A 16,110-nucleotide genomic window follows, 5' to 3' on the forward strand; every position below is an offset into this window, starting at 1 on the left:
TCTTCTAGTACACGACATTGTTTTCTTCATAGTACGTGGACCATCTGATAAACACTATTAATGTGTACTGGGTTATGTGATCCCTGTCTCCCTCCCCATCCTCCCATGGACAGGCGTGGGGCACAGGACAAGGCATAGGGAAATGCCAAGTATAGTTTATGGAATTCTTGAGTTAGTCCATTTTCTGTAAAGATGGGAAAGAAAGGCCCAGAGCGATGGGCATGGTCCACCCAAAGCTACTCAGAGAATTGTAATCATAGAACATTTTGTATGAGTCCAGAAATCCCTGCCTTTAAGTATGACTTCAGATTGTTTTGTTTTGTTTTTCAGAAAAAAAAAAATTAAAGTAAATGATGGAGACTGTCTTTCCCCAAGGGACGCCCAGAAAAGCAACTGTATATCCTACAAAGAACATAAATATTGCTTAGTTATGAACCAGAGTTTCAAGTAATTCTCAGGATTACTGAGCCTTGACCTTCGTCTTCCCATGGTGAATGAAGAGCCACAGGGGCTGTTGCCTACACCACTTCCACAAGGGCCCTGCGTGTTCCCCCTGAAAGCCACCAGTGCTTCTCCTGCTCTGCTTCATTGCCTGGGCTTCCGACAGAACTCATACATAAAAATTAGGCTCAGGTTTACCACCTCACCCCAGCTCCCTGGGACAATTAACCTCCACACCTTCTTCTATGTTTTTTTTTTTTCTTTTTCTATTCTTTCTTTGGTTCTTTCTTCCTCACCTCATCCCAACAAACTTAGGCAGTCAATGTTGGTTTCCCAATTTTAACGATTAGGAAAACTGAGTCTCAGGGAGATTTAGTAACTTGCCCACTGACAATACAGCTCACTGAGACAGCACAACCCCAAAGTCCAGTGCATCTCTTCATCTCATAGCAAATCCTTACGATCCTTTTTTGATTGACATGAGATACACAATGGGGAGGGGATGTAGGGAGAATAGAAGAGGGTAGGACAGCAGGGAAGAGGTAAGAGCATGGGCTTAGTAGGTGTTCTATGTGAATCAGTACAAACTTTGGGCATATTACTCATCCATACTAAGCTTTAATTTCTCATTCAAAAAATTGAGAGAAAATGATATTGTCCTCATAAGACTGATGTAGGATTAAATGAGACAATGTAGGAAAAGTGTATTAGCCATGCGTCTAATCAATAACGTGGTAAGTAAATACATTATCCAAGAAACTGCACAGAGAGATGTGAGTGTGTACACCTGCTGGTGTGTGTAAGGAAGGATACACAGGCCTGGGGCCCACCATGAGCCTCTGTGGGCAAAAGCTTTTATGGCGTAGAGAGGCAGGAACCCTGAGTTGACTTGACCCTAGAGAAACAGACTCACTAACCAGTGCTGTAATCCTGGGTTTTTTCCAAAGGGCCAATCCCCAACCACTGACAAGCTGGAAAACCTGAAAAAGCCATGCTCCCAAGAACAGCTGGGAAGGGGGATGGGCAGCAGCCTGTGATAGCAGGGGCTGGCAACCCAGAGCCCTTCTGTAAGCAGGAAGGTGATGTGGGTAATCACAGTGAGACATGAGCATCTTCTACTGCTTTTCTTAAAATGTTATTTCCTTTTTCCAGTGAGTAGAGTTGACCCATTTAGCAAATAAAAAAAAAAAGAATATGAAGTATGGCCAGTTAAAATTTAACTTTAGGTCAACAATGGGTATATTTGTACCGTAAGTACATCATATGACGCATTTGGTGATTCTTGCTTTGAGCAACGGTGGTTTCTACATACCCTTTCTCTAGTGTAACCATCACAGATGTGACTATGTTTGACACTCTTGGTGCCTATGTCAGGAGAATGACTGATCAGAGATTGCCCTTAAAACACTGAATCAGGGGCACCTGAGTGGCTCAGTCCCTTAAGCATCCGACTCTTGATTTTGGCTCAGGTCACGATCTCAGGGTCATGAGATTGAGTCTCTGCAGTGGGTGTGGAGCTTGTTTAAGATTCTCCCCTTCTCCCTCTGCTCTTCTCCCAGATTCTCTAAAAAAATTTAAAAAACAAAATAAAACAAAACAAAAAACATCAAATCAAAGAAAGAAAAAAAAAAAAGAAAAAAAGAAAGAAAGGTTCAGGATCCCTACTGGGAAACCAAAACTTTGCTACTACCATTCTCCAATTACCCTTCAGTGTCAATGAAAATCTCTCATTTTGTGACTATCTCCAAAAAAACATATTTTAAAATTTGTTTTGGGGTACCTGGGTGGCTCAGTGGTTGAGTGTCTGCCTTCCACTCAGGTCGTGATCTTGGGGTCCTGGGATTGAGTCCCATATCAGGCTCCCTTCTCCCTCTGCCTATATCTCTGCCTCTCTCTGTGTCTCTCATGAGTAAATAAATAAAATCTTTTAAAAATAAATAAATAAATAAATAAAATTTGTTTTAATTCTCAAAATACCTATTCCTTTCATTAAAATACCAGCCATTAGGAAGGCTATGTTTCTTTCTTCCAAATAAATAAAATAAACAACACTTCAATTTATGTTTTTAATCACTCCATCCCCAAATGAGATAACTACTATCAACCCTGGTGGAAATTTTCCACAAAGTCAGTGCTGCTTTAGTTCAAGCTATCAAAAGTTGCCATATTGTCTACAAGGAATTACAAATATTTAAGCTTTTATAAACACAACGATTTCTTTAAAAGTTTGGAAACCTCAGATTTTCATTAAAGACTATTTCAAAAGGTTTCACATAAGTGTTTATGAATCAGATTCTCTGTAAAAGAGCAAAAGGACAACTTAAACTTATCTGATGAGGGAAAAACTATTTCAAGACTCCAAGAATCTTGAGGTACAACAGGAGGACAATGAGAGACTCTGTCCTATTTTTGAGTCATGTCCATCTCTTTATTTTACACATGTATGAATTTCATATGATCGGCTTGCGCTCTACTCAGGGCAGGAGCAGATGGTTATCAATGCATATGACCCCGGTACTGACCCTGCCACAGACCTTTCCTTGAACAGAAACACATTTAATAATTGTTACTCAAGAAGTCTGTGCTTATGATCCAGCAAACTTGTAAAAAGATGGCTTACAAGGTGACTTGTGTAAAGAATCCTTTGAGGTGTTTTAGAATCAATGCTCCAAGAGCCTCTTCTGCTGTGCTGATTCCATGGGCAAGGAAAGGCCTGGGAGCCTGCATTGCAACTGTCTGACCCCATCTGACTTGAGTGCCTGGTGTTTCTCTGAACACACTTCACACATCCTGAAAACTGCATTGTAAGCTCTATAAAGCCCCAGATCTATAAAGATGCAAGCAAGGCTATAGGGATAGCATCAGGGATGGCCTACAGATTTCTGATGTCAACAGGACTCCCCTTCAGGGCACAGAGAAGAGGTAAAAAACAAAACAAAACAAAACAAAAAAAAAAACAAAAAACAAAAAACAAAAACAAAACAAAACAAAAAAAACAAGCAAACAGACTTCAAGATGCCCAGGGTACACTGAGCTGCCAAGTTCTTTCTCATCCTTCCCTATTTCCTAGGTGTGGTAGTAAATTCAGAAAAACCAAGCTTGAGGGGTGTCTGCCTAGCACCTGTTGGTTAAGAGTCTAACTCTTGATTTCAGCTCAGGTCATGATCTCAGGGTCATTAGACTGATCTCCACATCAGGTTCGGTGCTGAGTGCGCAGAGTCTGCCTGAGATTCTCTCTCCCTCTCCCTCTGCTCCTCCCCTACTCACAGGGACACTCTCTAAATAAATAAATAAATAATCTTAAAAAACAAAGACAAAACAAAGCCAAGCCTGAGAAGCCAAGCTTCAAAAATACTGCCTCTGCCACAGGGCCCAGAGGAATGTGCACGGGAGAAAGACCTGCATGTGGCCTGGCCAGCTTCTGACCTGGCCCTTTGGCAGCCAGTGCTGGCACTACCCTTGGGGAGGAGAGACAGCGTTAATGTCGCAAAACCCCCCTTTGCTTTTGAACACCGTCTTTTTATCTCAAACACCTCCCACAATAGCAGTTTTTGTGCCACTCCTCTCTTGTAGCTTAGAGAAGTGACCTAAAATAGGAAATAAAATTTTCCATTCGTTACTTACTAAAGATGTGAGCTGCCTCTGTCTTTAAATGGCCACAACATCTTGACAGGGTTACCTGGAGTCCCCTCAGTACAACTTCCTCTAGGACACAAACCATGTTACAATGCAAATCATAAACGGTCACCAAGGACAATAAAAGTCCCCTCTTCCTACAATTAGCAAAATTGAGATAAGACATCAGAGCTCAGGACAGCATAGCTTGGTGACAGGAACTCAGCCTGGGAGGCTGAGGGCTTGAGTTTGAATCCTGGTTCAGCCCCTCCCACCCTGCCCCAAACTTGCCCCTCCACTCCCAGCTGACTATTGTCAGGCTTCTGTTTCTTTATCATTAAATCAAAGAAAATTCCACTACAGGAACTGGGGAGGGAGGACAGGGAAAGTGCTAGGGATGCTATGAGGTTTAAATGACTCAACTGATATCAAGTGCTTAGTAGTATCAGGTATGTAACAAATGCTCAACAAATATTAATCACCATCACCAGAAAAAGAGAATGTTCATAAAGTATCAATTCCACGGGCAATCATAATAGTCTTTTTGCACATCATTAAGTAAGAAACAGCTCTTGCCAACTATTACGGTCTTGTCCAATCACCAGAGTGCCGTCCATCTCCTTGTCTTCCCTAGAGCGTGAGCACATATGCAGTGTCTGAACTGAGACTCTGTTCTCCCTGCACTTTTTATTTTTTTATTTTTTTTAAAGATTTTATTTATTTATGAGAGACATAGAGAGGCAGAGACACAGGCAGAGGGAGAAGCAGGCTCCATGCAGGGAGCCCGACGTGGGACTCGATCCTGGGTCTCCAGGATCACACCCTGGCCCGAAGGCAGGCTCTAAACCTCTGAGCCACCCAGGGATCCCCTCCCTACACTTTTTAAACTTGAGTCCATTGGGCCACCTGGGTGGCTCAGTCTGTGAAGTGCCTGCCTTCAGCTCAGGTTGTCATCCCAGGGTCCTGGGATCGAGTCCTGCGTCAGGCTCCCTGCTCAGTGAGGAGTCTGTTTCTCCCTCTCCCTCTGCACCTCCCCCTGCTCTTGCACACGCTCTCTCTCTCTCTCTCTCTCCCTCTCAAATAAACAAAATAAAATCTTTAAAAAAATCACCTGAATCTGTTAATTAACCAGTCTTTGCTACAAATTTAAGAGCAATTTCTTCCCCTGCAATGAAACAAGGATTCATTCGTTTGTCCCTTTGCCTGTCTGTCTTCTTCTCTGCATCTCCTACCCTCTCTCCTCCATTCTTTGGCTCTCTCCATCTCTGTGTGTGTGTGTGTATGTGTGTGTGTGTGTGTGTGTGTGTGTGTGTTTGTGCATCTCTCTCACACACCCATATGCAGACACACATACACGCTCACACACCATCTTAAGACAGAAGTACAACATCATGGAAAAAAATACCCAACTGGCCAATTTTCTCATATAAACATTCTTGCCTTATTTCCTATGTGTCCTTCCCCCCACCATGTGAACAGAATTGAGAAACTATACAACCCCTATCAAGTAAATGACTCAAAACATGCTAACCTCAGCCCATCCCTAAAATTCTCTCATTCCTTCCTTCTCCCATCTCCCCACTCAGCTATGTAGCAGACACACATAAGGCTGAATGTTCCAGAAAATAAACGAGCAAATAGATTTACCTAGAGAGGCAATGTTTTCCGAGCATCCCAACTGTTATTAAGTACTTCGGGGTCAACATTCAGTAAGACAATAATCACCACTTACATGGCTCTTTCAGTTCATTGCCCTCACGGACAAAGAAGGAAAGTCGGAAAGCCCCAAATCCTTTCAGTGGGGCCGTACTTGGAAGCTTTAAACCTCCAGATGGAACCTCAAAGGCCCATGTGATGGAATAAAGAGAAATACTGCAAGAGAAATCTTTTATATTTTTCCCACCTTTAGTGCAATGTTATTGGCATAGAGCACATGTGACAATGTGATGCACGTATATAACGTGAAACCAAAATAAGGCTGGTTAACACCTCCATCCCCTCACACGATTATCGGTTTTGCTGTGTGATGGCAACACATGAGCTCCACTCTCTGAACAGCTTTCAAGTATGTAAATCAGAGTCATTTAAAGATCCTAAGAGCAGAGAGGTCTAGCTTAGGCCCCGTGTGGAATTTTTTAGGGGGAGAAGGCAGCTGGGAAAGAGAAAGTAGAAGAGAGACTGAGATCATGCAGTCTTCTTCTGATGAGTCAAAAACATTTCCTAGAAACCAGGATGGGAAGTCAGTGTTCACAGGCTCTTGCATTTCACAACTTTTGAAGCTGTGCAGGTGGTTAAAACGGACTTTTTACTTCTTTTTTTTTTTTTAAGATTTATTTACATATTTTAGAGAGAAAGAGTATGTGAGTAGGGGGAGGGGCAAAGAGAGAAGGGGAGAGAGAGAGGGAGAGAAAGAGAGAGATAGAATCTCAAGCAGACTCCCCGCTGAGGGTAGAGCCAGACTCAGGGCTCTATCTTATGACCCTGAGATCCTGATGTCAGTCGAAATCAAGAGCCAGATGCTTAGCTGACTGAGCCAACTGGTGCCCCCGGACTTTTTACTTTTTTTTTTTTTTAAGAGTTTATTTATTTATTCATGAGAGACACACAGGAGAGAGACAGAGAGAGAGGCAGAGACACAGGCAGAGGGAGAAGCAGGCTCCATGCAGGGAGCCCCATGCGGGACTCGATCCCTAGTCTCCAGGATCAGGCCCTGGTCTGAAGGTGGCGCTAAACCACTGAGCCACCCATTTTGCCCTAGACTTTTTACTTCTTAAACAAATCTAGCTGGCCTCTAGATTTGCAAGAGGACAGAGGCCTCTTCTCTGGGTCAGGGTAGCTGTCTCCCCAAAAGTTCATGGCTTTGTCTCCTATAAGAGCTGCAAGATGACCAGGCTCCTTGGGAATGTAAAGGATCTCAGAATGCAGGATAATCTCTGTTTAATCAAATTCTCCTTAAGCACTGCTGTTTTAGCATGGTAATTCCTAAAATTTCAGAGGAGGAAAAAAAAAACTGAAATTTTTAATTTCATGCAGAAGAAATTAACCACAGAAGTTTCTACTTTCCAATATTCTATTTCACTACTCTGATGCAAGAATTCCAGCGGACATCATTTTTTTTTTTTTACTTTTCTACTTCGAAGCTTTCAAAAAGAAACAACCCGAATAAAACGGTTTGCCTAGTAAATCAGAGCCATATTCATATCTATAAATTCAAGCCTGCAATCCAGTGCAAATTAAGACTGTCCTGAAGTGTTTATTAAAAAGAATGGTGTGTGATGGAAGCTTCACACAATGTATTTATTCTAGCAAGAATCTGAATTAAAAATGAAGAACATGACTGAAAGGAATAAAATGCAACATAAGGAGAGATTTATTTCTACACTGCGTCCCGAAAGTGATTTCCTTTTGGAAACTTCCAGAAATGTAATAGCTTTATTAATGAATGGATTAACCTAATAGTTTATTAATCTCTATTGCAGGATTCACTGCACAGAAAATACTAAAGTGGAACCAGATCTCTGCTTCACTTAGTTGCCCTAACTGAATAGCTGGTGATCAAAAGCCTTCTTGTGTGTTCACAGCTCAGAAACCTTCCCTGCTTACTGCAAAGCCCTAAAACCAGCTACAGGTGCCAGTGGGTCAATAGGAATGCCAAGGATTAGCTTTTCCTATCCAGGCAGGGCTTGTCTTCAGTTGTTTTTATTTCTGAAAAGAAGAGCATTTCCCAAGCTCTTTGAGGAAGCTGGGCCGCTCAGTGATTTAAGTGACATGTGACGAGTAGCTGTGTTCTCGATCTTAGTCACCATATTAGCATCGGGGATGTGACAATAGCTGTACTGTCCTAAATGCATACTTCCCAAAGCACTGGTCTTGTCTGCTGCTTTCTGAAGGGGAAGTGCCCCATGCAGATCTTTCTTGGTCAGGACGTGGGCAGGGGCGCCCCTCTTGTCCTGCTGTGTGTCATTACAGTAAACATCCCCCTTTGGCCTGATTTCTCCCTCTCCTTGTACGATTCCTCATGCTTTTCAGGCTCTTAAAAATAAAATCTCAATTCATTACTTTCTTGTTTTCTTCTATTTACTACTTTAAACAGGAAATCAATGTTACTTGAATAAGCAGAACTTTCGTATAAACAAAACTGGTAACCGTACCCCCCTCCAAAACAAAATTACAAAATTACCCAACCTAATTAGTCAAGAATGAAAGCCAAGATTGCCTTGTGATGTGTGGACGGTTTATCACCCCATAAAAACCAACAGGAATTGGTGCTCTGAAAAGAAGACTTTAGACAAATACATCAATTTTAAGAGTAAACGGATTGTTTTCCCCCCAACAAAATGAGAAAGGGTTGGTAAAACAGAGCAAGAAAATGTTGGACAGATAACAGATGGGGTGGGGTTATTCTGTTTCAGACTTTACCCAAGAGAAAGAGACGGGAGAGTTGCCTAATCCTGGTATCACATTTCCGGCTATGACAGGAAGAGATAGATCATAACAGATAAAAATGGAAAATGTTGTGAAAAAAAAAATCAAATACTTCTAAGAAAGACACAGTGCAAGATCCAGCTGCGGTAAATTTTAAAGGAAACGAGCGTTGCAACCGGCTGAAGCTCAAGTTGCCTGGTTAAATACTTTTTGATGACAGAGCCATGGGGACACGCAGGAGTGGCCTCATGCCACCTGAGAACCCCAGAGCTCAGGACACCACTCCTCCACCTCACAACGCTCTCCCCACAATCCAGCACGCCTCTCTGCAGCGTGATACCCAACACCCCCTGGAGGAGGTCTAAAATTTTCAGTTTCTAGATACTCTTTCTGAAACAGAAATTCAGTTCTTTCTTACCTGACCCTGAGGAGAAAGGTGCAAGTTTCTGCCATGTTCATTTCTCTTCTCCAGACTTAAAAATAGCTGGGCTTACTTACTCTACTTCCCATGAAATAGCTACAGCCCTTTAGAACTCTACCCATACAATAACCTTCCAAACAGTACAGGATCCTCCCAGGAGATGATAAGGCCTCCAGCAAATATTTCCCAGTGTTCTCCATTTCTTCCCATGGAGTTGTGTCAACCAAAAGTGCAAGTGTCCCCTAGTAAAGGAATAAATGATAAAGTGATTATCTACCTCATGACCCCCTTTCCACTGGACTATTTGTGGAGAGCCCCTGCCTGTCTCGTTCACAGCTGACCTGTGGTTAAAAGTTGAATGTGCAAGGGCATCTGGGTGGCTTAGTGGTAGAGTGTCTGCCTTCAGCTCAGGTAGTGATCCCAGGGTCCTGGGATGGAGTCCAGCATCGGGGTCCCTGCATGGAGCCTGCTTCTCCCTCTGCCTGTGTCTCTGCCTTTCTCTGTGTGTCTCTCATGAATAAATAGATAAAATCTTAAAAAAAAAAAAAAAAAAGCTGAATGTGCATTCTTGGAAGACCAGATCACTGAGTGAATGAATGAACTGAATGAATGAATGAATGAATGGAAAAACACTACTCAAGGCAAGAATTCATCTTTCCTCACAACCCCAGACTTTCCCATCTATTTTTGTTAACATGGAACATAACACTTCCCAGCAAAGTAGACATTTGGTCCTGAGGACTGGGGGACCCTGGGGGAGGGAGTCTGGTGTTCTTGGAAAAACATGATAGTGGTAAGAGGAAAAGGAAGTGCATCTGCACCGAGGGAACTAAGCCTAAGTGAAACATGTCTGACTGCTCACATGGACTCCAAAAACAAATACAGAAATATTTATTGCCCAAGTTGTTCGGCAGATTTAGGACAAGCAGACTTGTTTGGGCCCCCTTTTATAAATAGAGTTAAGTACAATATGCTTCTTTAAAAATATTTTTTCAATCATAAAGAATCTTGAGATCGTCTGGCAGGGGGGAAGATAATAAAAATATGTGACATTCCCTGGAAATTAGCCTTTCCATTGACAAAAGATTCGCATCAAAACATTCTGGAATAAAATATTAGTATTTACTTTAAAAGTATAAGCAGCAAGTCTAGACTAGAGCTGGATTTAAGCTGAAGGAAGCTCTCAGTTCTGGTCCTTGGACTGAGGCAAGGATGTTCTTTCTCTGTCACTGACACCCTGGACCACTCAGAGCACCTGAGAGTCAGCAGCCACTCCACACCTGTAATTCAGACACCAGGCCACGCTGTGCCCTGCCAGGATCATGGCCTCCCTCAGACTCACATCACAAGTGAAAAGAAAACAAAACCGTGTGCCATTGACAGTAATAGCGGCTTACATGTTGCAAAGCACTTTACAGTGTAAACAACCTTCCATATATATTATTTGACTTAGTAACGCTGAAAATCCTATGAGGTAGATGTGCCTAATATTAGTAACCCTTGTTTAAAAGATGAAGAAAATGAATCTAAGCTTCTGCCCAATGACATGTGGCAGCCAAAAGGCTAGAAGCTGGGACATTTGAACCTCAGAAGACTGAGTTTTAGATGACAGCTTCCGCCTTGCTCTTTACTCAAGAGAGATGCCAAAATGCCTTAGGTTCAAAGTCTGAAAGTCAGCATTTACCTTGTCCACAATTTATTTACATGGTGAAAAGCCAATTGAAACAAAGCAGTAGACAGGGAGGTGGTACTTGGTGTCTAGGCAACTCAGTCTTCTTACCCATAAAATGGGGCTAACTCTAGAACCCACGTGACCTGTGAGGTTTACACAGCAGTAGAGTGCTGGCTGCTGCACCCAGAAGGCAGTCAGCACTCAGTAGATGTTAGCTGTCGTTAAAAATGAGGTGACCCCCCCAAATTACAATAGGAAACATTTATTTTGCTTCTCTTTCTACATAGGATAGCTGACCTGAGATAAATCCCAAATCAAAAAGATGAATTGGTTATGTCAAGAAGTCACCTTATTGATGTAGATCATGGGAGTGTTTCCCCTAAATTACAAAATAATTAAATTAAATTAAAATTAAAGAGATAGTCCCTGCTGAATGGAAAGTCACATGCTTGGAACAAAACCATAAAGGCTTCCCCCGACATCGTAATATCTGCTGCTTTCTGGGGTTGGATTCAGAGATACTCTGACCTGGTTTTCATCCCATGTCACCATCCACTGCTGATGTTCCTTTCTACTTCCTTTTATATTCAGGAGTGATATTAAAGGCAGCTGCTTCTTTCTTCTTTTCTGAGAAATACCGCAGTACAGAAACATGTTTAAATTGGTTTAACCCGTAATTTCCCAAACTCCTATAAACATAAACTTTCTTTTCTGTGTGTATTAGTATCCTGCAAACACATTCCAGGAAATATTCTCCTAGAGCAGTGAAAGTCAGGACTCTCTTGGACACCATACAAAGTTAACACCATTAGAGGAGGTTTTATCACCTGTGAGTTGAACCCAGAGAATAACCTTTTAGCTGGCTGAGTGAACCCTAAGACCGTGGGAAAGTTCTAATCCCAACCTTCAACCAGAATTTACTCAATACTTCTGGACATGGCTAGTTCTGGCAATGGAGCAGACAAAGCTATCATAGAAATCCTAACGCTATAAAGCAAAAACTCTGGATAAAATAATAATAAGTTAAATATAAAATGGAATATGCAAGAAAGAAAAAAAAAGTTTCCAGAAATGAAGAAGGAACTGAAAGCAGTGTCTGTAAGCACTGGAACTGAAACCATAACTGGCCTGGTGACAGAATGTGAGAAAAAGGTTTTGGAGGAGGGAGATTCTAATGACTTGGAAATTGCACCTACCAGGACTTAGAAACCAGATTTGTGGCCCACTCAAGGTGGGATGTTGACACTGAAATATTTGCATATGTCAGAATTTTCAAATAACCCTACCTGGTTAGTCTAGATTACAATGAAGATTTTTCTATAGTCAGAGATTTTCTGGGAGCTAAAGGGTGGGTACAGGGGGAGAGATCCCCATGTAAAACAAACTGTAATGCAGCATGATTGGGGCACCTGGGTGGCTCAGTGGTTGAGCATCTGCGTTTGGCTCAGGTGTGATCCCAAGGATCACGTCCCACATCAGGCTCCCTGTGAGAAGCCTGCTTCTCCCTCTGCCTATGTCTCTGCCTCTCTCTCTTTGTGTCTCATGAATAAATAAACAAAATCTTTAAAAAATAATAAAGCAACATGATTCAGAGAATTCATTGTTCTGCCTCTGTGATACATAGATCTTCAGAATGAAAATTACATAAAGTTTGCCTTAGCCTAGTGGATTGCTGGAATACCCAGCAGAAGCAAATGCAAAATTACTTCAGAGGGGCCTTCCTTAACCCAGACCACAAGGGATATAAATCTCACTGAAAATCAGGGCACAGTAAAGAATTTTAAAATATACCAACAAGTGCTCCATTCTAAACAAAGCAGAAAACTCAAAAACAGGAATGTTGGATACCTAGAGACATCAGAAAAAAAATCTTAGAGGAAGGGTAAATATATGATATCAAAATAGATACGAAATAAAACTCAATGGTTAAAAACAAGATTCTATGCATCAAAGAAAAATTTTAAATTTTCATAATAACCAAATAGGGGGCACCTGGGTGGCTCAGTTGGTTAACCATCTGACTCTTGATTTTGGCTCAGGTCATGATCTCACATAAGTGAGTTTGAGCCTCACATCAGGCTGTCTGCCTGCAAGGACCCTGCTTGAGATTTTCTCTCTCCCTCTCCCTCCACCCACCCCCACTTATGCTTTTTCTCACTCTAAAAATAAATAAATAAATAAATAAATAAATAAATAAATAAATAAATAAATAAAAATAGAATAACCAAATAGAAGTTCTGGAAATAATACAATAAGACATAAATTAAAATCCAATAGATGGGTTAATCAATGAATTTGACAAAGCTGAATAAAGAATTAGTGAACTGAAAGTCAATGCTAAGGAGATTATATAACAAGAAACACAAATATATAAGGGATAGAGAAAAAGTAAGCTAGAGATATGGTAGGTATATTAAGAACAGTGAGAATCTAGTAGGAATTCCAGAAAGATCAAATAGAATAAGGTAGATGTCATATCTGAGGAGACAATGGTGAAGAATTTTTCAGAATTGATGAGAGATAGGTGTCCTTAGATTAAATAAACCCAGTCCAAATGAAAAGGTTATCCACATTTAGACTAATCAAAATGAAACTGGAAAACATCAAGAACAAAGAGAGTATATTTAAATAAACAGACAATACCTCTACAAACTAATAGCAGTTAGATTGTGAAGAACTTCTGATCAGCAACAATAAAGGCAAGAAGAGAATGGAATAATGTCTTTAAGTGGCTGAGAGATATTTTCAGACAAACAAAAAGAAACTTTGAGGGAATTTATACTTCTAAATCTTTACTCAAAGAACCATTAAAACATACCTCGTATAGAGAAGGAAATTGAGTTCAGAAGGATGGGAGAGTATAATAAAACAATAGTGAATGAAGACATTTGCAAACATACAGATATCTCTAATAAACAATGGCTATAAGTAAAATAGCAACACTGACTGGTTTTTATTTATTTAAAAGCAAGAAAAAGTAGAATATTGTACCACAACATCAGAGACTATTGGGGGTCATTGCAGTTAAAACCTTCTAAGGCCCCTATATTTGGGGAAAGAAGTGTAGAGATGCAAATAAATGTAGACTTCTTTATGTCAAGTTTAGTTGTTAAAAAATATGTGTGACTCCTAAAAATGGAAATAAAACACATGCTTTCCAAAGCAGGAAATGAAGTAATTGGAGGGAGGAGAAGAGGGGTGTCAGGAAATTTTTTTTAAAAAGTCAATCAGGAACGCCTGGGTGGCTGAGTGGTTTGACGCCTGCCTTCAGCCTGGTGCAGGATCCTTGAGACCCATGATCGAGTCCCACGTGGGGCTCCCTGCATGGAGCCTGCTTCTTTCTCTGCCTGTGTCTCTGCCTCTTTCTGCACCTTTCATGAATAAATAAATAAAATCTTTAAAAATAAAATTTTTTTAAAAGTTCGCTAGAAATAAAGCAAGCATAATTTTAAAAATAATGATAAGGAAAAGTATAATATATGCCACAAATTTCAACATTTGTCCATATGAAAAAAGAGTAAATTGGACCCCTACCTTATTCTATAGATAGAAATATGTCTTCTATAAATCAAAGTTTTAAATATAAGAAGAATATATATATAATGTCATATAGGGCACATGACTAACATTGTAGGATAGAATAACAATGTCTTAGAAAAGCAACAAGAGAACATAAACCAAAAGGGAAAAGATTGATAAAGTTGACTCTATCATAATTAAAACTACTATGTATCAAAAACACTATTAAAGATTGTAGACAACAGGCAAAGACTTGGGAGGGAGTATTACTGCTCTCTATGCCTGAAGGGCTTTTCCAAAGACAGCTGCCATGAAATATCCTATCCCAAATGCCCTATATACAATGATGTTGACTATTGTCCCAGAGTGGCAGAGTTTGCAACCCCTCCTCCTATTTTATTTAAAGATTTAATTTATTTATTCATGAGAGACACACAGAGAGAAGCAGAGACACAGGCAGAGGGAGAAGCAGGCTCCCTGTGGGGAGCCCAATGTGGAACTCGATCCTGGAACTTCAGGATCACGCCCTGAGTCAAAAGCATATGCTCAACCACTGAGCCATCAAGGTATCCCGCAACCCCTCACCTTAAACTTGGGTGGGACTTTGTGTCTGCCTTGACCAATAGAGTACACTGGAAATGAGGCTAAATCAACTCTGAGGCAAGGTCATTTAAAAAAAAAAAAAAAATCAAGCACTTCCACTCTGAACTCCTCTGAAGCTTGCACTTGGAACCTCATTGCTGTGTGTCCAGAAAGCCCAGGCCACATGAGGAGGCTCTGGATAGATGTCCCCATGAACATTCCAGCTGAGATCCCAATGAACAACCAGCAGTATCCACTATAGATGAGTGAATGACCTTTAGTTGACTCCAGCCCCAGCCACCATCTGAACTGCAACCACATGAAAGACACCAGGTGGACATCACCAGCCCAGTCAGTCTACAAAACCATGAGAGATAATAATAAAGTTCCTGATGGTGCTGTAAGTTACTAAGTTTCGGGCAATTTGTTATGTGGCAACACGTAACTGACACACTATCCAAAATCAAAAAAAAAACAGACAACCAAAAAGGAAAATGGAAAAATATTATGAACAAGCAATGGATATAAGAGGAAACCTGGATAGACAGCAAACACACAAGAAAGATGCTCACTCATCCTCATATATATACCAGAAATCAGGTGTATACAAATTAAAATAGTGTAAAAACATTTTATGCCCATCTTTTTGTCAAAGATGTAAAATTCTTTCAATACCAAATGTGGAGAGAAAAAACTCATAGGAATGCAGGCTCAGGGGGTAGACTGTTAAGTATCTGATTCTACACACATTGTATGGCCCTGGACAAATAATATAAAACTTATGTGCCTCATTCTTCTCATCTGCAAAATGGGTTTTTGCCTAGGATTTTTGTGAGAGTTGGATGAGTTGATACATGTAATTTGAAAAACAATGCCTCCTAGGGGAAGCAGTGAATCAATGTTTATGATGATGGCAATGAGAGGAAACCAGAAATCTTGGGTAGTTCTAGTTAAATCTGTAGTGCCATGATTTAGAGAGCCATTTGTTAATTCTCCTGTTAACTTGCAAATGGCAATACTATTCAACTGATGTATTCCGCTTGCAGGTACATGACATACAGAAGTGCCAGTGCATGTGCATTAGAAGACAAATGCACATATTTTTATTATGGCCTCATTTTCTAATTGCAAAAAGTGGACACCACCTGGGAGTGCGCAGAGTGATTCAGAAGAGTATAGTAATAGGAACCGGTCCAGCACCTAAGCCATGGAACTTCCAACTTTGAGGATAACACTCTATTACCAGGACAGAAAATTCAGTCTGATCCATAAGAGGATATGGGCTGAAACAGAATGAAACATGTATGATGCTCATTCTGCCAGAAATATCATCTATTGTCAGAAGGAAGAGTATGGGGTATGATGGCAGCAGAGCCCTCAAGACCAAGTATAGGAAACAGAGCTAACAGAAGAGGCTGACACAAGGTTGTTGGTG

General features: G+C 40.8%; 1 long non-coding RNA gene across 1 annotated transcript in view; it reads right to left on the bottom strand.

The window, feature by feature from the left end:
• LOC119867056 overlaps nt 1–9,074 on the bottom strand; it is a 34,449-nt gene extending 25,375 nt beyond the window's left edge. Inside the window, exon 1 of the long non-coding RNA XR_005382342.1 lies at nt 8,900–9,074. This is a non-coding gene — a long non-coding RNA (uncharacterized LOC119867056). The remainder of the gene's footprint in view (nt 1–8,899) is intronic.
• Nucleotides 9,075–16,110: the final 7,036 nt, after the last annotated feature.

Source organism: Canis lupus, chromosome 31 (assembly GCF_011100685.1).
Source record: "Canis lupus familiaris isolate Mischka breed German Shepherd chromosome 31, alternate assembly UU_Cfam_GSD_1.0, whole genome shotgun sequence".
Taxonomy (NCBI): domain Eukaryota; kingdom Metazoa; phylum Chordata; class Mammalia; order Carnivora; family Canidae; genus Canis; species Canis lupus.